Source organism: Etheostoma spectabile, chromosome 24, assembly GCF_008692095.1.
Source record: "Etheostoma spectabile isolate EspeVRDwgs_2016 chromosome 24, UIUC_Espe_1.0, whole genome shotgun sequence".
In the NCBI taxonomy this organism is placed as follows: Eukaryota; Metazoa; Chordata; class Actinopteri; order Perciformes; family Percidae; genus Etheostoma; species Etheostoma spectabile.
The window spans coordinates 6,391,734-6,416,814 of NC_045756.1; the positions used below are offsets into that span (position 1 = coordinate 6,391,734).

Sequence of the window (25,081 nt, forward strand, 5' to 3'; positions counted from 1 at the left end):
GAATATTTTGAGGAACATCATTGTCGAGGCCGGGGCGGCCGTTGGATCGGGCCACAGTTACAGCGGGTACATCGTGTCCCGGCGGACCGGCGGTGGATGGTAATCGTTTTATCGAAACCATTGTCATCCGCTTCTTTTTGCTTCTTGGAGAAGGAAAATGTTTGCTGCGCCAAGCAAGTATAGGGGAAGGGGAGAGTGGGTGGAAAGGTGCAACTTTCCTTTTTCCAGATCTACCACGGGAGTGGACTGAGAGGGGGAAAAAATTTTCGGAGGTGGAGGAAAATTGGGGACTCTCTGGATTGTCGGTTTTACGGGCACCACGGCACAAATGCGCTTTACCTGGAAGGGAAGAGGGTGAGATTCGACGATCACCGCCGTGCATGGCATTTCTGGAAAAAGAGGCGGTTGGAGCCTCCACGTCGCGACGCGAGGATGGAAAAACAAGGTTGAAAATGTCAAAAGGATGACTGATTGCTGACCGCTGCCCGATTACCTCTATATAGGTTACCTGGTTCTGTTTTCCCATTTTTTTTATTTTTTTTTTTTTTTTTTTTTTTTTTTTTTTTTTTTTTTTTTTTTTTTTTTTTTTTTTATTATTTTTTTTTTTTTTTTTTTCTCCCAAGATAAGGGGGAAGTTGTTTGAGCTGAAAACCAAACTGGTAGAGAAGTTTTCTCGGGCCTTTGGAACACAAATTTAAAATGACACTTTTTAAGGGGGAAACTAATTTTTTACGGGGAAGAAAAACAAGGGGGTATTGGTTTCATTGGGGGGGTTGCAGGGCGTCTTTTGCCAAGGGGGTGGAAAGCTTGATGAAAAGGATTATTTTGAAATAGTGGGGGGGGTTTCTGGGGGTTTTTTGGGGCTGGTCTTCACGCGACTCACGGCCCATTTGGGGGTATTTATTTTTTTTCCCCCTTCGTTTGGTCGGGAGGTGGGATTTTAATTTTTTTGCATTTTTTTTTTTAGGTGGATGTTTTTTTTTTCCCCTATGGTGTTTTTTTTTTTTGGTTTTTTTTCGGGAAGTATGTTTTTTGAAAATTTGGGGGCCTTTAGTTCCTTTTTGTTTTTGGGGAGTTGAAAACCCCAAAGTCTGTTTTAAAAGGTGTTTTTGTGAAATGTTATTTTTTGGTCAATCTGGAAAATGACTAAATTGGCTTTTTGGAGGTTTTATTTTTTTGGAAATAAGGATCACATACCCTGAAAAAAGGAAAAAGTCTATCCATTTTAGATCCCCAAAAGCAAGGGCCCTGATAAAAGGGACATCTGGGGGACAAATGCAAATTTTAGAGAGGGGTGGGACAATTTATAAAGCTCTTATACTAGCAAAGATGGGGGGTTCAATACTTGACTAAAAAGTTATTTTGTCATGTTGAGACAAATAAAATAAAGGGTAGGATAATATGGTTGGGGCAAAATAAATGATTTAAAAGGTAATATATGCAATATTACCCCCAAAAAAAAAAACCAGCCTTTTTTTCATGGGTTAATAAATGTGGGAGAAGCGGATGGTCCCACTTCATTTCGGGGGACTATAACCGGGGTCAAAGGGGGTTTTTGGACAAACCCTTCACAAATTGGGTCGGGACAAAAGACCTACATCTAAAGGGAAAGACCGGGGCCTGGGGGTTTTGGGGGCTAGTGCCCCTAAAGGGAATCTTTTTATTCAAATTGCAAAAAGCCACACCGCCGGGGCATTTTCCTGATAAAAAGATCGGTAGAAAACGTAGACTGTGTGTTTGGGACCCTTCTTAGGGCCCATGCCTGGAAAGGGGGATAGTTGGGTTTTGGGATCTATTAAGTCTATAATGGGGAGATGGTCTTTGCTCAGGATGAACCTTTCCCAAAAATTACGGGGGGAAGATTTTAAAATTTTTTTTGCTTTACAAGGCGTTAGGATTAGGTTCATGTGGAGGCCTAACCCTTAAAGGGGCAAAAAAATAGCTCATTCGAGTAAAAACTAAAACGAAAAAAAACATGAGGGGATTGGAATCTCGCTGGGGCTGCCGAAAAGAACTGGCAAAATTATTCTGAGGACCGTCTGAAAAGAGGGGGAAATTTAAATTCCATTAAAAAGGTATAATAGAAAGGTAAATTGCTATGTTTAGAAAAGAGAAATTTTCTTGAGAGGGGTGAAAAACCCAAAAACTTTGGGCTGCAATTAAAAAAACAAGACAGTTTTAAAATTACCTGCGTTTAAAATCAAGGGGAAATTATAAAAGTAAAAAAAGGACATTAATGATTTAAAAGTTTTTATGTCCGTTATGAAGGGGGTGGATCCCAAAAAACAATTTGAACCCTTTTTTTTGCTAATATAAATTCCCAAAATTGTCGAAAACAATACCAGAGGGGGGATATTTGAAGCAGAAATCAAGAACAAAAGCCCTGAAAACCGAAAGTCCCGGGGCTGCGGCTACCATTTAATATTATAAAATTTGTTGATTTATGGCCCCCCTTCTGACGGAAATAAAAAGATCGTTTGATTTGGGCAATTACCAAACATTTAATAAGGCGTTGATTCATTTATTTAGAAAACAGAGCCCTACGACCCAGGGAGTTTAAGCCCAAATTTTTAAAAGATTCGATGGCAAAATTTTTTACTAAGGTCTTGCCCAAAATGAAAGTTCTATCCGAGTTGTTCATGCGACAGAGGTTTTTTGGGGGCCCCTTTTTCAGATAATGTTTTGGCGGTTATTCATCTTATGTGGGCAAGTCTAAGCTACACGCCCCCCACCTCTCATTGGACCAGAAAAAACATAACGGGTGAACGGCAAACCTTTTTTTATCACTGAGGGTGTTTGGTTTGGAGAATTTTTTAAATGTTAGATTTCTACTTGTCCCCTAAAGGGATCTTTCAACTAATGGGGCCCGAATCTCCTTTTTTTTGGGGGGGCCTGGAGGTCAGAAACGGGGGTCCGTTACCCGTTTTTTTTCCCATATTTCTGGAAACCCTTACTGAGCGCTAAGACTATCAAGTATTAAAGGGGGTGGGGGGTGGACGAACTAAAAGTTTTTATATGCGACGATATTTTGTTGTTGTTTCGGACCCGCTAATTCTATTCCCTACCAATAAATTAAACCTTTTTCCCCCCTACGATTAATTAATTGGCAAAACAAGGTGAGCCTTTCTAGTCTCGCCATCGAGCTCCTAAATTTTAAATTTTAAGTCCCAGTGGGAATGAATCCTGGATTAAGCGACTGCTGATTCCCCAATTGAAAAATCGATGCCATTACTTCAAGAGTAAAAATATTTGGTAATGGAAAAATAATTAATCTTACCTTGTGGGGGAATTAATACTATTTAAAGGGGGGATACCCACAATTTTTAAATTTTAATCATGATTTTCCATTAATGTCCTAGTGGATAAAAAAAATAAACAATGGGGTTAGGGTTATTTTGGAATGAAAAAACCCGGATTAATACAAAGTTTTCTAAAAGGGGAAAAAGGGGGCTTGGCCCTTTCCCAAAATTTGAAAAATATAACTTGGGTTTTTAAATTTGGGTAAATTTGGGAGGGTTGGGGTGATTATGGTTTTTCAACCGGGTTTTGGGGAAAGTTGAAGGGTGTGGTGGGTCCCTCCCCAAACCCCCACGGCTCTCTCTCAAATTAGGTGGGAAGGGGGAAAAAAACCTATTCTGAACACTCTCAAGGGTGGGTCTGAGTACATGTTTTATGGGGGAATCCAAACAAACAGGGGTACTCCTCCATAGGGATAATCCCGATCTTAAGGGAAAAGTTCCTCTGTTGGGATTGTCAAAGAAAATATATGGATTGAGGGCTATATAAGGGTGTAGTCTTTAAGTCATATCAGGAGCTATTGGATCAATTTCTTTTGGAGGGAAGGGGTGAATTTTGGAAATATTTACAACTGAGGAGCAGTGTGCAAAGTGTGTTCCCGCCAAATAGAAGCATAGATGTTTCTAATATGGTGCAAAATCTTTTTAACTTGCCAAATACACTGCATAGTGCCTCAACATTTTACAAGAATATAATGGATCTACTGAGTGTGAGCACTGAGAATCTTAGATTGATATGGCAAAGGGATTTAGGGTGTGAAATAGACACGGAGAAATGGCGTAATATAGTTTCCAAGGTTGGCTGGGCCACTAGGGATGTTAGAAGCAAATTTACTCATTATAAAATTATACATAGATACTACTATACTCCCATGAAGCTTTTCAGAATGGGCTTAGTAGAAGACAAAAGATGTTGGAAGTGTAAGGGGGAAAATGGTACATTTTTGCATGCCTTTTGGGAATGTCCTGTGGTTTTACCGTTCTGGAAAGCAGTATTGAATAAATTGGGAGACTGGATGGGTAAAAAGTTACCGGAATCTCCACTGCTCTGTCTCTTGGGAGATTGTACACTTTTGCCGCAGGGAACCAGCAAAGGACAGCATGCATTAATAACCGCAGGCCTTATCACTGCAGCAAGGCTGATTTTGAGGAATTGGAAGAGTACATACACGCCGGGGCTCACAGACTGGACTCAACTGATGACGGAGATTGCATCCTACGAATACTTGATTGCCAGGAGTAACAATATCAAGGGGAAGTTTCATTTAGTGTGGGACTATTTCTGTTTATATATTAAGAGATAGATACATTAAGCATGTGTTGGTACACATGCTTTAAACACGATACAGTCGATATAATCATAAACAATGTAGTGGTACAAGGGGTGTTGTCCTTTTAAGTTTAGTCGTAACTGCCTTTTGCTTTCTGTTTTTTTGTTATTTCTTTTGTATTGTTTTTGGTATTTGTAAATGTTTGTGTTTAAAAAATAAAAAACACTTTAATGAAAAAAAAAAAACAACATAATGCTACTTTTCACACGTTCACACAGCTAACATGTGAAATTACTGGATTGCCCCTTTAACTAACACTGGGTGTTTCTCAATGTCAAGGATCCTTCCTTGGTAGGACTCGTCCTTCCAAGGAAGGATCCTTCAGGAGCAGGTCAGAGTCCTCCTTACATTTGGAGAACATGTACAATGGAACAGGCTATCAAGTGCACGTCATTGCGGGCTGGCGTCACTTAATTTTTTTGCTGCATTTCAAAACACTGGATGAAATGGTTGTGGAAGTGTTAACTGTGCTGTTAAATTATGCTGTTGGGATGTAGAAAATGAATCAGCAGCCATTTCTTAATGTCACGGAAGAATCCTCCAAAGCCATGAGAGGACGCTACGTCATCAACGTCCGTCGAAGGACCGTTCCAATTTCGAGCATCCTCCGAATTCCTCCGGGACGGAGTCCTTCATTCAGAAAATTTCCCATTGACGGAGAAGGATGCTATGTTTTCCTTCGCGGTCCCAAATCACCCACAATCCTATGCGCGAGCCTTTGAGGGCTCGTTTAAAAAAAAACAGCTGATATAAGCGGGAGTTCGAGCGGCATCGCTGACGGTGAAGTTATAATTTAAATGTAAGTATCTTTTAGTGTGTGCCGTACATTTGTTATCACCGTTAATGTTTTACATTAATGTCAAGCTTAACGCTTTAAAGCTTGTACAAATGCTATAATAATTAGGTAGATACACCCCGAACTGACGAACTACCTGTCAGTTAACATTCGGCTGTTAGCTACTAGGTTGCCGTCTTTGTAAAGTTTAATGTGCAAGTTCATCTCTCTATATGCCGTTATCGTAAATGCGTAACGTTAGCAATAGCAGAGATTTAGAAAGTTGGTGTTTATCACTGGTTGTATCTGTAGACGGGAATTATCACTGCACCATGTTAACTTCACTAGCCCCGTTCAACGAAGGCTGACATGTATGAGCACTCCCGTGTAATAACGGTATGTTATAGCATTCATACGTAGTTAAACATCTTTATGTTGTGTTAACTGTCTTTTAACAGGGACTAACGGAGGCGGTCACCAAGGACGGCAAAGCCCGACCAGCAGGGAGACAGAGGCCAAAGAGAGATGTTGAATACATTATTTGCTATATTAAAGATTGTCTTTCTAACAATAAATGCTTTAAATTAACTGGTTTGTCCGTGTCATAAGTTCTTGGGCTTGTGTATATAATATTAGTTTTTCAAGGTCTATTTCCCATCAAATTGTGACCTGGACAGAGGAAACTTCAATTATTTACTATAAGTCAACAATTATATTCAGATGCTATCTGTATACATTTTAAAAAAAGAAAAGTAGCTGTTAAAATTAGCTTGCAGTTTACTGCATACATGTAAGATTAGCTTATTTTACAGTCAAGAAATGAAAAATATGATCAGCAACTACAAGGTTAACCAGCTAATGAGCTACCACAGCAGGTATGACATGCAGTAAACTGTAAGTGAGAAAGATTAAATAATACTGTTGACACGTGTCAAACATGAAAAAGTCATACCATTGATAAAATCCGCCAACACAGTAAAGGTAGGTGTGTGTAATGGTCAAGGGTTGTTACGTTCATGATGAAGAAAACTACACAGTGGACTTTACCTGTATAATATACTTGTGATGCAACTGTAACAGGACAGGTTGACTAACCTAAAACCTCCTTGTCTGCAGTCTGCAAGCAACACCCATCATCGCAGCTGTCTGATCGCCCTTCATGTTGAATAATACTTGTGTGTACAGTATATAGTAATGTTTGAACATGTACACCTTACGAGTTGTTACAACGCATCAGAACAATTCCACGTCAAATTTAACGGAAATAACAGTAACAATAATAGTTTATTATATAAACACGCCCAAGAACTTAATGACACGGACAAACCAGTTAATTTAAAGCATTTATGTTAGAAAGACAATCTTTAATATAGCAAATAATGTATTCAACATCTTTCTTTGGCCTCGTCTCCCTGCTGGTCGTGGCTTTGCCGTCCTTGGTGACCGCCTCCGTTAGTCCCTGTTAAAAGACAGTTAACACAACATAAAGATGTTTACGTTATGAATGCTATAACATACCGTTACACGGGAGTGCTCATACATGTCAGCCTTCGTTAAACGTTGTTGTTAACATGGTGCAGTGTTACCTCCCGTCTACAGATACAACCAGTGATAAACACACAAACTTTCTAAATCTCTGCTAACGTTACGCATATACGGTAACGGCATATAAAGAGATGAATATGCCACCGTGCATTAAACTTACAAAGACAGCAACCTAGCTAGCTAACAGCAGAATATTATATATATAATATAGGTTCAGTTAGCTAACGTTAGCTCGGGTGTATCTACCTAATTATTATAGGAATTTGTACAAGCATTAAAGCGTTAAGCTTTACATTAATGTAAAACATTAACGGTGATAACAATGTACGGCACACACTAAAGATTTAAATTTAACTTCACCGTCAGCCATGCCGCTCGAACTCCCGCTGAGGTCCGCTATTATTATTTTTAACGAGCCGGCAAAGGCCCGCGCATAGGATTGGGGTGATTTGGGACCGCGAAGGATACACATATATGCATCCTTCTCTGTCTATGGGAAATTTTTATGAATGAAGGACTGAGTTCGGAGGATCTTGACATTGGAACGGTCCTTCGGCGGGCGTTGATGACGTTGATGACGTGGCATCCTCCAAATTCTGGCTTTTGAGGATCCTTCCTTGACATTGGGAAACACCCACTATCTTGCTCTATCCTCTAGGGTCAAATTAAATATCCATATTTGGCAGGGGTGAAACTAACATTTTGCATCTTCTCTGTTGTAACAAAGTCATTTTATTGTGTACTTTTACTTTATTTTCTTTCCATTAATGTCTTTTAAGATGACAGTTATTGTACCTTGGTATAGGCCTAGCTAGTAAAGAAAGAATAAAGGTTGCATCTGCCTTTAATTGCACCAGCCATCAAGCACGCTGTGACACAAATCACCCAAGATAACTGCGTGAGCAACAGGTGCGCGCTCAGTTTAGCCAACATGCTAATGTGCTTGTGGAGGATCCTCCAGCATTTTGCAAAGGGATGTCTGCTTTTACTAAGGTGTGTGAGGCCTTTTGGACTGTTTGTAACACCTTTCACATTTGTGACTGCATGACACTCTATCAGCTCCAAACGTTTTGAATTTAAGGAGCTGGAGCGGGACCAGAAAGGCCTACAGAACGGCAGCTGAGTGGACTGAGACTTATATGTTGCATTGGCAATGAACAAGCAGAGACGTTGATCACGTGCACACGATTTGCTGAACGTTGAGATAGGTGAGTACCTTGCCTACAACAAGAAAGTCATTGTAAAGAAGTGTGTGTGTGTGTGTGTGTGTGTGTGTGTGCGCGCGTGTGCGTGTGTGTGTGCGCGTGCGCGTGTGTGTGTGAGAGACCTGTAGGCCCATCTGTGGAGTTTACATTTTCCTTATCTGTTTTGAATACCTTGGTAATGCTGGCAAGCTATGGCGTCCGACTCTTTTTGTATTTTCTCTGCCATTTCTTTTTAATTGTCTGAGTTTTATCCTCTTTCTGGAAATTTTTTTGGAAGATTATACTGAGGTGTGTGTGGTGTGGTGTGTGTGTGGGTGTGTGTGTGTGTGTGTGTGTGTGTGTGTGTGTGTGTGTGTGCGTGCTGTAAAGTGCCATCCATAGAAATCTACTGTTGGTTGGGACATCAGGCTTCTCTGTGGCGTGATGTTACTGAGATAGATGGATGGATGGATGGATGGATGGATGGATATAGATAGATAGATAGATAGATAGATAGATAGATAGATAGATAGATAGATAGATAGATAGATAGATAGATAGATAGATAGATAGATAGATAGATAGATAGATAGATAGATAGATAGATAGATAGATAGATAGATAGATAGATAGATACTTTATTGTTCCCGAAGGACATCTTAGTATGTTAATGCACTTTATTTGTTTTGATGAACATCATCATCGTACTTTATTTTTTTTTACCTTTTATCTAAGTAGCTACATTTTTGTACAAGTACTTTTGCATATACTTGAGTAAAATGTTCTAGTATTTTTTCCATCCCTGATATTTGGTCATGCATTTTTCTACTTCTTGCATCAAGTCAGTCCAACTTGTCAGAGAGTCTGTGGTTTCCTTGGAGTGCTCCGTGTGTAGTGTGACTGCAGTCAGGCCTAAAGCAGGGAAAAAGCCAGGACATTTTGCATTGATTCAAACAGTGTTGATTTAATTCTCCAGTCCCAGAATGTTTTATGTCCCGTGCATCGGGTCCTACATTTAGCTTTTAGCTTTTTCAAAAAAACCTAAATAACACTTAACAAATTGCATCACAAATCAGGCATATACTCATCATCCACTAAAATAATCAAGTGGTTCAAGTAACACAATGACTGACATTTAAATTCTCAGTCCAACCAATTGAAAACCTCATAAAGTGGGTCAGATCTGAGTGAGAGGTTGTGTGTCCTACTTGCTTGCACACAGACCTTGTAATGCGCCACCTTATACTTAAAATCTTTAACTCATTCTCTTCTTGACTTCAAGTTTACTTTAGCTTGATTTATGCCTGTGAGGTGTGCGTGTTTAAACCTGCCTGTGTGTCGGCTGCGGAGGGCCTCTCCTTTACCTTCTGAACATTTTAATGCTGGTCTTGCAGTCGGACTGTGGTTGTTGACCATCCCAATGAAATGAATCGACTAGACAGTTGTGACCACATTAAACCAGCTCTGACCGGTGTGATTGTCTGTCTTTATTTGTCAGGTAACCAACAATGTGGCAGAAAAAATAACAGGGAATGCCTTGAGGGCTCAGTGTGTCTCTGTCTGCCGTAGTTGTCTGTGAATATCTGTCTATGTTTATGTATGTGTGTTAATGTGTGCGTCTGTTTTTCGGTCTGCCTGTTTTTAATGGCTTTTTGTGTGCCCGCACTATTGTACAAGACTCTGTGTGTGTGCGTCAGTGTATTTATGTCTATGTCTGTGTTTGTGTCTGAGTCTGTTTGTGTGTTAATGTGTGTGTGCGGCTTTTGCGCTCAGGTGTGACCATGCAGCTTCGTGTCTGTGATCAGTCCGTTTGGCTCTGCAAGGGCAGTCGACCGTGGTCCACTATAAACCATCTAAATGTAGATTTTTCATTCAAAACCATATCCACTATTTGAAAGGGTAACTGCTACAGTTATAACATTATGGGGGAACTCATTCTTTGGTTGACAAAAATGACAAGAGGTTTGCTTACCATGTTGTAGAGATGCTGAAAACGTGACCCATAAACTTCAGATATTTATGTAGTGTACAAAAGTTGCCCTTAAACTAAGATTCTTCCTTTTTAAAAGGACATATTTTGTGCTACGTGGCTCTTCTGCTATGCCTGAATACTGTGACTATCCAAAAACACAATATAATTTTGGTATATTTGTCTAGGTTTTGAGATATCTGCCTCCTAAGATTAATATCTATATAAATTAGGTGAATTAGGATTTCATTATGGTGCTCATAGCATTACAATTGATATTTAAAAGATTTTGAACTGGCCTGTGGATTTCTTAATGCGTTGAGCATCACGTATTCTATTTCCCTCTGTTGTATTGGGGTGAAGGCGTGCATCTCAGAGTCAGACATCTGTAAACCTGGATCAAAACCAAATTATTTGCACGATACGATACTATTTGTCATTGTGTGTTAAGAAAGTAAGCCCTCACAGCCAGTAGCAAATTGGTTCCCTGCTTACTAGATGAATTTGATATTTATATATGGTGGGTTTTAGAAGCTTCTAAGCATCTGCTTAGAGTTTATGGTGACACTGATATTTGTGAGAATGCGGCAATAGAAATCCAAGCTCTTTCTATTAATACTTACTGAAAGATGAACGCTTTGTAATCATGGTTTTTGGGGATTTCCTGCCTCCATCCATCGTAATCTCATCAGGCAATAACACATTATCTCTTCCTATTTAATAGGCAACTGCATTGTTGACACTGTTTTGGGTTTTGAGGCCCTTGAGCGCTGGGACGAGACGCAGTCATTAAGAAGTATTACTCCCTTATTGAATGATTTATGAATGTAGTATATTGACATTTGAAGTATCTTAATAACAGGCCACTCCCATCGCTTTTTTTGGTATTGCTGCTTAGCTTTGGGTGTATTAGCTGGCGGTATAGCCACGTTTTACTTTTCTTTATTGGCGGTTCTGAGCTGACGCCAACTCAAATATTTGAGCCGTCTCTTTTTGAAAAAGAGTGGGTGCTCTTTAGCTTGATTATAGGTGCAGTAGTGCTGCACTTAAGCACTAAAGTGGCAGAACCAAAGCACACAGTGCATTGCCTTTGTTAAGAACATCTTAGATAGTTTGGCTTTTATGCAATGGTTACAATGGACCACAAGCTCTCTCTGTTGGCATTAAAAGTCAGAACTTGGCCTATCGAACCACAGCAATCATTTCCGATCCTCTACAACAGTTGGAACACGTCTGTTAACCAAGCAACTTGTACGGTGTAATCCTTATTTACAGACTGTCATTATGTATTATCTGTCTCCAAGCCAAACGTCAGAACAATTTATACAAAGCGTTTAAGAACAGCTGTTAAATAAACTATCCTCCCATTCATTTCCCACCTCTAACCTCTCACACCGTTTCACTCCTTTCTTTCTTTTTCAATCCTACCGTCTCAGGCTTGTCCATGAGAGACAATAGCCTCATTGTGACAATGTTTTGTGTGTGTTGGACCACACAAGTCTGCAAAGTAGAAGAAGACGTGTGCATCCCACCTTTTCTCTCTACCTGCCTATACGATCACCGCTTAAATCACCGGGGTCTGACAGCTCGTCACGTCGCAGCTTAGATAGAGGAAATACCTCAGGGACTTGCATATCCTTTGAGGTGTGCATACATGTCTAAATGTGTGTGCGTCTGGGGGGGGGGGGACAATAGGGGCATTAGATACCTGTCTCATCGTTGGTTCTTGAGCGGAGAGAGAGCGTACACACAGGCTCTATTGTGCATTGTTTTCGCATGCATGAACGGATGGGTGTATTGGTGATGGATAGAACACTTTTGGCAGAGAAGATAGCGCCACATTTGGCAGCTCATTTCACACCGAACTTGTGAAATAAGCACAGAGTCCAAAACTAACAACTAATGGACGACAGGCATGAATGGGAGACAGCATTTAACACTTTTCTTTTTTACATGAAAAAGGTTACCTAAGGGTTAATGCATGCAAGGTAAAGGTACTTTTATTGTCACATACGCGTACATGTAGTGAAATTCATTCTCTGCATTTAACCCATTCCTCAAGGGAGCAGTGGGCAGCCATTTACAGCGCTCGGGGACCATCTCCAGATCATAGCCAGAGCCAGAGATGTTATGGTTTGGCCACAAATAAATGATAAAATGATACATCAGCGGTTTTAGCCGTGCTTACTGCAAAGTGCGGCGCGGAGTGAAGTGCTGAGGCAAAACTAAATATTCCCCACTCAAGGTCCAGTTCTTTTTTTCCTACTAGCTTCATGGTCAAAAATGATCTCCAACTTATAATGAAGTCCATGTGATATAGATGAAAGCTAGTTAGTGGACCTTGGGTTGGCATTGTTTTCTCAAATCATCTCCGTGTCACACTGCTGCTTGTCTGTAGTTGCTTCCCCTCTCTGTGATGCTTTCACAGTGATGACATGTCTTTCCCCCACTGCCGCTGGTATTTTAAAGATTACATTTTGCACTTTTCTTTTTTTTTCATTAAAACCACTGAGTTTATACAGGTATCTACTGTGTATGGAGTTTGGTCCTTAGTCGACTAAACCTGGCACACCTTGTTCTCCCAGTCATGCTAGAATGGTGATGAATGACTTGTATCCCATCCACAGGCCTACTATGGACCAAAGCTGGCTGCAGTTCTGCTCGCTCCAGCTGATTCTCAGCCCAAATTGACTCATATTCAAACCTGCAAAACCTTTCCAAATCTGGCAGCTAAATAAAAACCAAAAGCTGGATCACATTTGGTCCTCCAGTGCACATAGCTCATTGGAGAATTCCCCTACAGTGATCAATTAAATATCATATCATTATACAGTATAGGTGGAATGTAGCCTTGTTTGAAATATACTAACAGAGCAATGTTGACTTTCCTCATTTCCAAATGAGGCGGTATGGTTTGTATAGGCAATGAAAGGCTGAATATATATTTATAGTGTGTGTGCATGTGTTTGTGCGTTGACGCTGAAGGCCGCGCGACCCTAAATCATACGATACACTGCAATGTGTTAAAGCTGAAAAAACAAAGGTTCATCGTGTACCTATACTCAGGCACAAGGCAGTATGATTTTAAAAAGGGGGTTCAATGTTGAAAAGCCTAAGCCAGGACCTGCTTCCTGAGTCTGGATTAGACCTAATTAGAACCGTACCGCTATTCTAAAGCACAAAACCAGTATTATTGTTTAAACTTGTAAAAATATCTTAAAGGACGTGGAGTAAATTCCATTTCTGAGAAAGCCACCGCAAAAGAAGCACTTTAAACATCAACATAACATGCAATTAACCTGCCAGCACGACAGAGGCTTTAATGGGAGCGCCGTTTCTCCTTATATAGGCAACCTACAACCATTACTGGCTTTATGACTACATTACCCCCACTTCAGGACATCCACACTATATAAATCAGTGTGTATTTGTTGTGTCAGGTTTACGCTCCGAAGATCCTACTTGCGAGTCTCATGTACTATTTTTCCTACAGTCAAGTGCTTTTGGTCAGAAAAGGGTTTATAGTGGTGCAAAGGAAGTGTTTGTAGCAGCAGAATGAAGTGGTTACATGACTGTTGTTTTATCATTTATTAGCTACATAATTCCTCCTATGACTTGCTGAATGAGGAGCCTGTGTTTCCCCGGTACAGTTTTGATCGCTCATTTACGTACAGTCACTTGAATTCTCAGCAGTTTGATGTACTTGAGGGCAGCATTATTCCAGTTAATTCCACAAACCTCACCTCCCACGCCAGTGGCTAACCCAGAAAGTGAAATATCATTTATTATTAAAGTTTTCCAAGCATAGAAAACTTCCACTTTCATTTCTCCACTTCAGCTTTTGTTAATCATTGCTTTGTAATTTCCCTCATGTTTGGTTTTGTTCTCAGTTTTGAGTGAATTTTGTCCTGATTGGCCTAATTTAGCATTTAATAAAGAAGAAATAAGCAGTATGAAAAACGTGACTGGCTATGTACTGAAGGCCTCAGCTTGTACATAAACTCAAACACGTTCCAACTCCTTTTTTGGCTGACAGGTAATAGATATGCATGTCCCACCCATCTAGTTACAGCACGATGCTATCAGGATCTCAATACAAATTGGAAGGCAGTTCTTCCTTAGTATTTCAGCCCTTTGACTGCACACACACTCAAATATGTACATGTGAGGCACACAGAACTATAAAATAGATGTTGACAGTAGATTTACTGGAACCCATGTGTAAATCTGTGATGTAAAAAACAACACCACCGATGACATCCTAAAAAGCAATAGATCATTTGCCTGGTGAAATTCTACTATCTTTGTAAATTCTTGTGCTTCCTAAATCAGACTGTCACCTCTACACCACACCAACCACTTGTCTAATTTCCTTCCCTCCTGCCACCCACAGCGAAACCACTGTGGTCTTCTTTGTTCTGCATCTTTTGCATTCAGGAAGCAGTAAAGCAGCTGTGACATGAGGATTGCGGTTGTCTATGTGTATGTACTGTATATCCGTCTTTTATCTGAATATCCAGATAGCTCTAGTGCTACAGTAGTATCCTGAAAGTCAAAGTCTTTCTCTGGACAGCCTCGGCCAACCACCTTCGTGCAATTTAAAGATACATTTTAGAGGTTTTAAAGAGTGGCGCGCTACCTGGGAACATGTACAGCCACTCAATGCTATTCCACTAATTGACAGTTAATGATGGTAACTTACCCAAAACAGTAGCGATGCAAAGAAGAAGACTGATCGCTGGCTGTAAACAACTAAAAGTTGTCAAAGTTTGTAGACAGAGATTACATCTAGGAAAGTTGTAAGAATTTTATGTGGATATAGACGCTGTTGCACTGGTAAATTCTTATGGGAGCTGTAGATTTTTTTCCATGCTCCCAAAGAAATCGTTCTTTAACCTTTGTCAAAATCATGAAGGATTCAAATAGAATATGCTGTAGTGGATACCATTTTCTTGCAAAAGAGCGATTAAAGAAATGCTCAATGAGAGATTGCAGTAGTGGAACAAAGGGCTGGCAGACAGATGGACACGTTGGTTCTCTATTGAGAGTTGCGTGTTGTTGCCTGTTTTCTCGTCATATAAAACTGAATTACATACATAACTGAATTTCTCGAGTCCAACTGACCAGTTTATAAAGCTGACCTCTGATCCCTTAAAGACAGACGGGGTCATGATAGAGAAGCCCAGGTATAGAGACTGTGTGCAGGTATGACTTGAGGCCCTATTACACTTCTCCCAGCCAATCTATCGGATGCTTAAGCCCTGATGGATGCTCCCCCTCTCATTTTTGGCCTAAAATCTGTCCCCTCTTTATCCTCTGCTCCTCCTTAAACCTATCATCTTTCTGCTTTTGTTCAAACTTTTCTACCTTAAGTAAAAGCTGCATGTGCATTCATGGAACAAGAAGCCAGACATGCGTGCGTGCGTGCGCGCGCGTGTGTGTGTGTGTGTGCGTGCGTGCGTCCGTGCGTGCGTGCGTGTGTGTGTGTGTGTGCGTGTAGGTTCTCAGATAGATAAGGGATCTTAAACTAACAGAGGAGCCTAAAAGCCTATCATCTGAGAGAGGCCACACTCTAGGTGCATAGATTACACGCACAGATGCACATACACACGTCACACAGGCAGGTAACGTGAGTAAGAGCGCGGCATGTTTCCCATAACCCATACAAAGAAATCCCCTTATGCTTTCTTAATTGCTCCCATACTGAAAAATAAAAACAATTTCATTAGTTACCATCCTACTGTTCTTAATTATTTGTACTGTTAACTGTCCTCCTCTGCCACTTTGTGGTGTCGCACTAGAACATATTTTTGCACGATGCTAACTTTTTTCTACATATTTATCATCCAGTATGTTTTAGTTTATGCCTCCTGTGTGTTTTTACTTATTTAGAAGCATTATTTAGAAGCCATGTTGTTGCTGGTGACAGAATTTAAATTAGTTATGAGAAAAGAGCTGCAGTACTCATATAATACATTTCACTATACCACAAAACTACTATAACAATGTCATTTTAACACTATAATGTCGTTTGTACCAATGGTACATTGATGCTATAAGACATTAAGTATGGACTATAGACTCCCATGTGTACTGTAGGCCTGCTGTAGGCTCCTATAGGAATTGTGGTCACGGCTGTTTTCAGCTGCCTGGAGCAGTCTGCACATTATATCTCACATCATGCAAGCAACCTGTCAAATATCTGTACACCTTTTTTGTGTGTGTGTGTGCGCACTCTGTGGACACACACACGCTCTGTTAAACTGCTGCTGAACTACATAGCACACACACACACACACGCACGCAAGTCTGCCAGTGAGACATGATGAGGTGTAGAGTCTGTCAGGCAGTGTGTTAGAGTGTCAGGTGTGTGTTCAGTCTCCACTGGAGACTCAGGTAAAGTGTGTGTGTGTGTGTGTGTGTGTGTGTGTGTGTGTGTGGTGTGTGTTTGTTTGTGTGGTGTGTGTGTGTGTGTGTGTGTGTGTGTGTTGTGTGTGTGTGTGTTGGTGTGTGTGTGTGTGTGGTTGTGGTGTGTGTGTGTGTGTGTGGTGTGTGTGTGTGGTGTGTGTGTGTGTGTGTGGTGTGTGTGTGTGTGTTTGTGTGGGTGTGTGTGTGTGTGTGTGTGTGTGTGTGTGTGTGTGTGGTGTGTGTGGTGCGCGCAATAGCTCACGTTTTTGGTGTGTGTTTATGAATGCTCTAAGCGTGGATATATCAGCCTGATGATTACAGTGCAGTCGTGTGTGTGTTCTTCACTTTAATATTGCAGCCTGACACTTGGGGAATTCCTCTCTCACCAGCCCTGAGGCGAGTAAACACCACACAAATCTGTAATGACTACTGTCTTGTTTCCCTACCAACCTGGTCTGTTTTGGTCGGCACGGAGATGGCTTTTTTTTTTTATTGAGCGTCTTTCCTGGAGCAGGAGGATTGATAACAATATCCCATTGTCCAGTCATAGCATGAGGACCCATAACAACATGAGCTGTAAGTGTTAATAACAGACTTAAAGTACAATGGTGGCATTATCACTCCAGGACTGTGTGAGTGTCTGGGGATCCTTCGTTACCTCGAGGAAGGGAAAACACCAGCACCTCTGCAACCTTATATCACAGTGTTTAGCTGCTGCGCTCCCGGTCAGATTGTCAAACAACATTCACTGTTTCTGACAGGTCAAAATATTCCGGCATGAGGCATCAGCTGGCCTGATATATTGAAGGAATGTTTATATTTTTAGGTATTGTATTTCTTGGACCATTGGAATATTTAACTTATACCAAACTTGTACAAAAGTTGGACCCTTTTTCCACCTCTGCTCACCCATCCATTTTTGTAGCGCTGTTTATGACATTAGGACAGGAGCGTTTCTCGGGTCATACAGCTCCCTTATTTCAGCATAAAGTATATTTTGTACATGCTGTGTGTTCCTCTCTGTGCAACAGGGACTGCCGCTTTAAGGCCCGTGAGCCTTGAAACCTGTCAGGGCAGACTTCAAAAGAAAGGCTTTGAAGTTGTCCGCCATATGGGACGCTGAGATGAAGTTCAGTGAACTAGCTGCATGCGGAACTCGGCTCGGGGAGCGCTTCATTTTGATCAGCTCTTTGGCCGTTCAATATAAGCGTCATAAAGGCTTTGTAGCGGCCAAGCGGGGAGACCACAGCGTCATTCCTACGCAAATGCCGAGACTGTCTTCTTGCTGTCAGCACTGCAGATACCGTGGTTTGCTTTTGTGTGGGTGTCTGTTTCAATAAAAACAGAGACGAAAACATTCTTCGGGGCAAAAGTTTTTATTTGGTGAGGTAGAAACTGAGTGATTACATCTGGTACTCCAAACAGACAATACACTGGAAGGAAGCCTTTTTATATAACAAAATGAAACTACCAATAAATACTAGCCTAACGGTGAACCATAGCAGGAGCAATCAGAAACAAATCTGTGATTCATGAAAAGGCTTTTTGAGTAATGCTAAATGCATATAGTTTTGCAGTATTTAGTGCTTTCACACTGGAAAAGTGACATTAGTGCCAAAATTATAGTCAGCATACTAACATGTTTGAGAGTGGAGCGATGGATGCTATTGTCCCACACTGTAATGCACATGCATGAATGGACACATTTTGCCTGAATTTCCAAATTTGAAATTGGGAGTCAATTTGAAATCCCAGTTTTACCGACATCCATTAGTGCACTTTCCCGTTGTTTGGTAAATGGTAAAGTAGAAGTTTTTTCTTGTGCAAGAACACTAAACTATGAAATTGCACACTGGATATTCCTGCAACTTATTAAAAGAACAACATAAGAACTGCAAACGACTTTCAAATTGTAATAGCTAAAGTTAGAGGAGTTATGGAGTCAATTATAGCTCTATAACAAGATGGTGCTTCTCTTTTAACACATCACACACAGGCTAATATTAATCTCCATCAACCAGTACAGTTCCCGATTATCGGAGCGACACTGCAACAGCTTCAAATCGGTATTAACTGATATGTGAGCCAGCAACACTCCATTTAAAAAACAAGCCGAGGAGTCAGTTCATCTGCGTCTCCCGCCCCATAAAACCACAAAATATAAAACAAGGCTTTAATAAGAAGCATATGGAGGAGAGGAGTGGTACAAAGCTTTAACTGGCATTTACACAGTTTCTCTCCTCATTCATATGTACACCACATCATGATCAAATCCCTGCTGAAAGTAACAATGCCTGTTTCCAAATTCAACACTTGCTTACTAAGACAACATGTTGACACTGGCGCAAAAGCGCTGTGGGTACCAGTCTCACACACACACACACACACTTACAAATATTGTTTTATAAATTATGAGCCATTGTTGCCCCTTCTGTAGTCAGCAACCAAACCTGTACTAGTATGGAAAAGTGTGCATCCACACACACCTAAAAACACACCATACCATCTGCATTTGTTCACTAACCAACCATTGACTGTATTTCCATCGTGACCTCAAGGGGCGAAATATATTAAATGGAATGCCTCCAGTTAATTTATGCAACAGCACTGACCCTACTTGTAAACCTGCCGCTAGAGAAGAATTGATTTGGGTGCTACGGTTTGGTGTGGTCCTTCTCTGTCATACCTTCATTGGTCTACAAGTGCAGCATGTCCCAGAGCGGCAACACCGGCCGCTCATTTCAGCCAAGAAATGATTTAAAGCCATGAAACTGGCCGTGGCGGAAGGAGGGATGGGATTGCTATCTCGATCAGGGTCTGACTCCGAGCAGTCAAGAGTGTTGGATATTCCAGGTGGACTGGAGCTTCCCAGTCCCATTTTTCTTTGGTGCTTAGCAACGCCCAAGACGATTGTGATTGGTTTAAAGAAATGCCAATAAACCAGAGCACGTTTTCCTCCCATTCCCGAATGCTGTGTGGAGTGGCCAGACCCTCCTTCAGCGTGCTTTGGAGGAGGGTCTGGCAAAGTCAGACCACTGCCGTGCTAACATTAAGACATCTAATAGCATTTGCAATGTTTTAAAGTGCTCATAAGGTCTAAAAAAAAAAAAAAATAATTTAAAAAAAAAACTGACTTTGGTCACACATGCCTTTACAGTTAGTTGGTAAAAATCCACACGTGGTATTCCAGAAGATACAAAGCAAGGTTATAGGAGCTGTATAATGACTGGAAACTTGCTGACCAGAATCTTCATTCTTAAATCATTTTGACTCAGGTACTTCACACTAGGCAGCATATTCACTACCGAGGACTAAGGGCAAAAAGACAAATTGTAAGTCATCATGGAAACGCTTTCACTGGTGTAATAAAGGAGGTCCCATCAATCAACAGATCGAATGCCTAAGTTGTGACAGTTCCCTTCATTCTAAGAGGAAATCCTTTGGCCTTTGTGGTTTGACCTACATTTAATGTCGCCTTTGTGTGCTTGTAAACATGGCTCACAGTACTAATCCAGGTTGGGGTTTGATCATTTGCTGGAACGTTTGCATTGTATGTCTGCATTAGAGCAAATCTGATGAAATTATGTGTACATGTTTGTCAAAGCACGTGGCGGGTATGCGTCTTTGCAACTGCAGTTCAGATATGTGCATCTGTGGGCACCATGCAGAGTGTATTATAGTAGAGTATATTATAGCAGGGTATATTATAGTGTGTGTATAGGCATATCAGTACTGGATGTAAGAGTGAGAAACGAACCGTGTCTTGGTGGGCAAGTTTACTTTTCTGGGATGTCATGAAATGTCTGAAATGATAAATTGAATTGAATTGTCATTTACCATCTGGTCATTTGTAAAAGTCTACAACCGAGTGATTGTTTCTAGTGCATTGTGGGTGAGAAAAATGCTGCTGTTTTACAACCATGGTCACAGCCTGGGGAGAAAAACAACTCTGCCAGTAGTAGAAAATGTAAAAGAACAAAACAATTTAGAGGAAGCAAAGAAAAAGAAACCTTGACAAATGATTGGTTGAAGCTGCCTTTAGGTATAAAAAACAGGGAATATGGCACTGCGCTGTAATTTATTATTCTACTGTTACAATTTAATCATAATTGCCATTGTAAGTGCAGTTGTCCCAATCTGTTGAAGTTCGGTCATTGTTGATTTATTGATTCAGTCAAGCAAAAACATCAAAGATGCCCAATTGTTTATCTTTATGGCAGTTTTAAGCTCACATTTGGAATTAGGAAACTGTAATGAGCATTTTTTTACATTTGAAGTCATTAACTACTTTGGCTTTTCAACAGAGTAAACCGTTAACCACTTAATCAATGACAATAATCAGCCTAATATTAATTTTTGATTTTTATTTTGTGTTGGTTCAACACCAATCTACACATGGTATCCAGTCATTCTTTTCACTTTTGATTTATTTATTTATTTATTTTTTACAATTCTTTCACAACCAATTGAGGGGATTCCTACCAAAAATGTTAATGGTGAAAAATGAATACAGGCAGAAAGATTATGTGACAGTGATTCTCTCTGCACAGCTGTAAACTGTTCGCCTGCTGTTCCCAACCAGTCGTCGACTCTCCCTCCATCTCTCCCTCTTTTCTCTCTGGTTTGCTGCCAGTCCAGCTCACCAAAAAAAATCTATACAGTGTTGATATGATTATGTATCTTGGCAGGAGCAGCGTGCATACATCATTGTGTTTATGAGTGTGTGTGCATCACAGTGTGTCCTGTTTGGAGGAGCGAACCAGCTCATGGAACACTTGACAGAAGATATATACCTTTTCCACAGGAAAAGGAAACAAAGACAGCTTCCATATGATACACGGCTCCTCTATGAGGCCTGCGAGACAACTTTTCCTCTCTATCGATTCCCTACCCATGGCTGACCCATTTCTTTAATTTCTACGCTTCTTTCAGAGTGCCAGCACAGCCAGGCTGCCTGCAATCTCCCAGCATGTGCTGACTCTATTTCAACCTAGCGCTTTTCTTTTACCAGATAGGCAGAACGCTCTTTATTTCCCCTTTTTCTTTATTGCTTACCAACCCGGCTTGTCTTTGCCTCTTTACTCTCTCCCACCCCCTCCTTCCTCAGAGCTAGCTCCCTTCCTTCTCCTCCTTCCTTCCCCATCAGGTAGGTCTTTGGTGCCAGAGAGAGAAGCACAGTGTTCCTTTTGTTATTTCCAGATTTTAGTCTAGATAACACCCGCAGCCCCTCAGGTTCACCAACACATCAGCAGCCTCATATCGGAGGCTTTACATTTCTATAATTGGGATTTGAGGGGCTAGGCCTCACAAAGGGAAGGCAGTGTTTCCCCCAGAAAAGTTGTTTAGCCTGGTGGCAAGTGTCTTTTTTTTTTTCTTTTTTTTTTTTTTTTTGGACAAGGACCCGGCCCGGACCAGTCACAGACTGATGGCAGTGTTAATGTAGAGCCTGATAGTTTCTGTGATAACAGAATCATAGACTGAATCCCAAAATGTAGAATTGAACAAAGCTGTAAGACAGATTCCATAGGGCCTTGCATTAAGTGCTCAAAGCTGACTGAAAATTTGAAAATATGACTACGTCCAAGTTTCCGACTGAGCCGCCCCACTGTAGCTTAGTCGTAAAATAAGGTTAACAATTCCCAGTGGCAAAGGGTACTGAACTAAGAGTCCCCTTTAGACTTTGGGCAAAAAAGACTCAGGGCCAGATGTACGTACATTTGCGAATGTAGCGTTATCAGCACCATGGCCAACCTGCAGAACGCGCACGCTGTCAGTTTACTTTGTATTTACCAACCTCCAGTTCATCGGGTAATCGGCGCCTTTCTCCGCTCATTGTACCGGAAACTTAAAAGCGCAATTAAATGGGGGATGTCAAAGAAATCCTGCTGTGTGGTGTGTGTGTGTGTGTGTGTGTGTGTGTGTGTGTGTGTGTGTGGTGTGTGTGTGTGTGTGTGTGTGTGGTGTGTGGTGTGTGTGTGTGGTGTGTGTGTGTGTGGGTGTGTGTTGTGGTGTGTGTGTGTGGTGTGTGTGTGTGTGTGTTGTGGTGTGTGTGTGTGTGTGTGTGTGTGTGTGGCGCGTGCAAAGCGTCAAGTACTTGTGCTGTAATACTGCTGGGTGCAGACTGCGATATTCCCACTGCTGATGCTTTGACTGTTTGAAATGGTCCTGATGCCAATATTGTATGTTTTTATGTAATGTAGCCAGGAGTACAACTTCTGGAATGGAGTGTGAGCGCTGAGTCGGAGATTCAATGTCATCTTTGATTTCTTCCAGTAACTGTAATATTGCATGGCTGCTTAAACTGTAACGCTTAATGATTGAACTGACAAAGTGTGACCCTTGTGGCAAAAATCCTTTCAGCTCGTCTCCTTGGCCTGTCTTCGTCATGCTCGGGTTGCTGCTGCCGCCATTTCACCAGGAGGCATATGCAAGGAAACTGCCTTGCGGCTGGTTTACACCTGCTTTTTAAAAGGTGGAGAATTTTCACCGCAAAATAGAGGCACACTGTCACGGGAGGTTTTTGTACATACCGCGGAATACATAATTAGGCGCACTTTACGCTTCCCCTCCCATCTCTTTATGGGAAAACTCCCACTATGCCCTTCACCCTGCCGTGAACGCATACGCATGACACGGAAAACTGAATCTTTTTGCCAGCTTCTGCACGTGCTCACTTGTTTGCATTTCCATTTGGGACGGCAGGTATGCTGCATCACCAGCTGGTTCTGCTCTTGTTGACCCCTCCCCTTGACAATGGTTGCCTAGTGCCACAACTGGAGCCCAGCCCCAGGGCGGGCGGACAGCCAGCCTGCCAGATGTGAGGCCTTCTCCACGCTTTCTCTAATCCAAGCAGAAACATAAACTTCACGTACATGCACGTATACAGATGACCAAACGCTAACCCCCTGTGCATGACTTTGCGTACACTCTCCTTCCAGAATATACTGAAGAACAAGAACAAGAAATTTCTTGCAGACCTCTTTGTTTTCCATCCAAACCTAAGAGTGACCTTGTAGTGGCCCCAGTTTCCCTCCGTGGAAAGCAGTCTCTTTAAGGACCCTGCTATTAGCGGCTTTGTGGGGCAGAGTGGCGACATGTTAATGACACACAGACACAGAAGAGGCTACAGAACCCTGCACCCTCCTCCACCGAGAATCCAGCTGACTGCAGGGAATGTGGACTCTTAAAGATACAAGTTGACAGCAACCACAACAGGATGGTTTGGATTTGTATTGGCAGTGGGATTAAATGAAATATTGTTCATACTGTTTCTACATGAACATATGTGTAGCATTTTAGTAAAGTAATTGCTTACATTATTTGTGAGACATAAATAGGGAACATCTTTCAAAGGATTGGTAGCCTTTATGCCTTTTTAATAGTGTGTACCATTGAATCAGATTTGGAGGTAATGGTACGGTAAATATGATGCTATAGCCTGCAACCAAACAGCTTAGCATTTTAGTACGGTCCTAAAGAGTGTGTGTGTGTGTGTGTGTTGTGTGTGTGTGTGTGTGTGTGTGTGTGTGTGTGTCCAGATTACCTTTGAAGCAGAGTAAAGTATGCCTGAGTCAGCAAGAAGAGTAGTGTCAATGTCTTTCTATTAAACCTGTAACTAATGAAACGGATTTGGGGTTATTGGATAAACCTCCTAAAGCCCAATGAGGCTGCGTCATCAAGCTAATAAGTCACCATTTACAACTTTTTCAGTGTACTGCGGTCATATTAACATACTACTACTCTTCAGCTTTCCTTGAGAGTGGCAGAACTGCTTAGAGAAGAAGTCACAGCTTCTGTCAATTTAATAATAATAATAATAATAATAATAGATCCAACGTTCTATAGTAACAAAGCAACGGCACAATAATGTGGTTGTGGTGAGGCCAAAGGTCATGATGATGCGGCCAACTGGCAATCGGTCTGGTCTGCCTCCTTGTAAAACACAAGGCTTAATGGGTTTGTGGGCCGCACATGCATTAACCCCTACTCGCACATCACTTAGGTCAATGGGGCACCACATCTTCAACTCTGATAAGAACCACTGCTGCCCAATGGTCCATTTATGACTGTCCAGGTCAAGATTGACGAATGGCTGTCATCCAACCGTATCATTGTTTCATGGCACCAGAGACAGTTCAAAGACCGAGTTTAGAAGATTCAAAGTGGGGACCATCAAGCTTGTTAATGAGGCCTATCTGAAGTAGCGTCTGGCAAATAGCCAGCACGGCCACTGGCAAGAAAATGACACAGTGGGAGAAGAGTTTAAGAAAGCAACCAGATGCCTTTTAATGCCCTCAGATTTGAATAACTGTATTTTTGAAGAAAATATTTCCAACTTGCTCTTCCTGTAAAATTGAGCATGACAGGACATTGACCTTCAACAGACACACAGTCCATGGCCAAACCTCTCCAATTTACCTAAGAAATCAGATTTCTCAGAAATCTGCGTGTTCGTTCACAGGCCATGAGCGGTAAAATGTAAACTGAGTGCTCTATGATGAGTCATATGGCCCTCCGTTGTCATAGCGACTTGCCAACGTAGCAGCAGCTACTTATAAATATAGCCGAGAAGA

General features: G+C 41.3%; 2 long non-coding RNA genes across 2 annotated transcripts; one reads left to right on the plus strand and one right to left on the minus strand.

Annotated features, from left to right (window-relative positions):
- Positions 1-739: 739 nt before the first annotated feature.
- On the plus strand, positions 740-22,099 carry LOC116674177 (uncharacterized). The gene is made up of 3 exons (XR_004328000.1): positions 740-752; positions 11,687-11,694; positions 21,830-22,099. It is a non-coding gene; the product is annotated as an uncharacterized LOC116674177 (long non-coding RNA).
- LOC116674176 (uncharacterized) lies at positions 10,219-22,331 on the minus strand. Its single transcript, XR_004327999.1, has 4 exons — positions 22,204-22,331; positions 21,348-21,352; positions 19,499-19,502; positions 10,219-10,229 (listed from the first exon to the last, which is right to left on the minus strand). It is a non-coding gene; the product is annotated as an uncharacterized LOC116674176 (long non-coding RNA).
- Between the last annotated feature and the right edge of the window lie 2,750 nt (positions 22,332-25,081).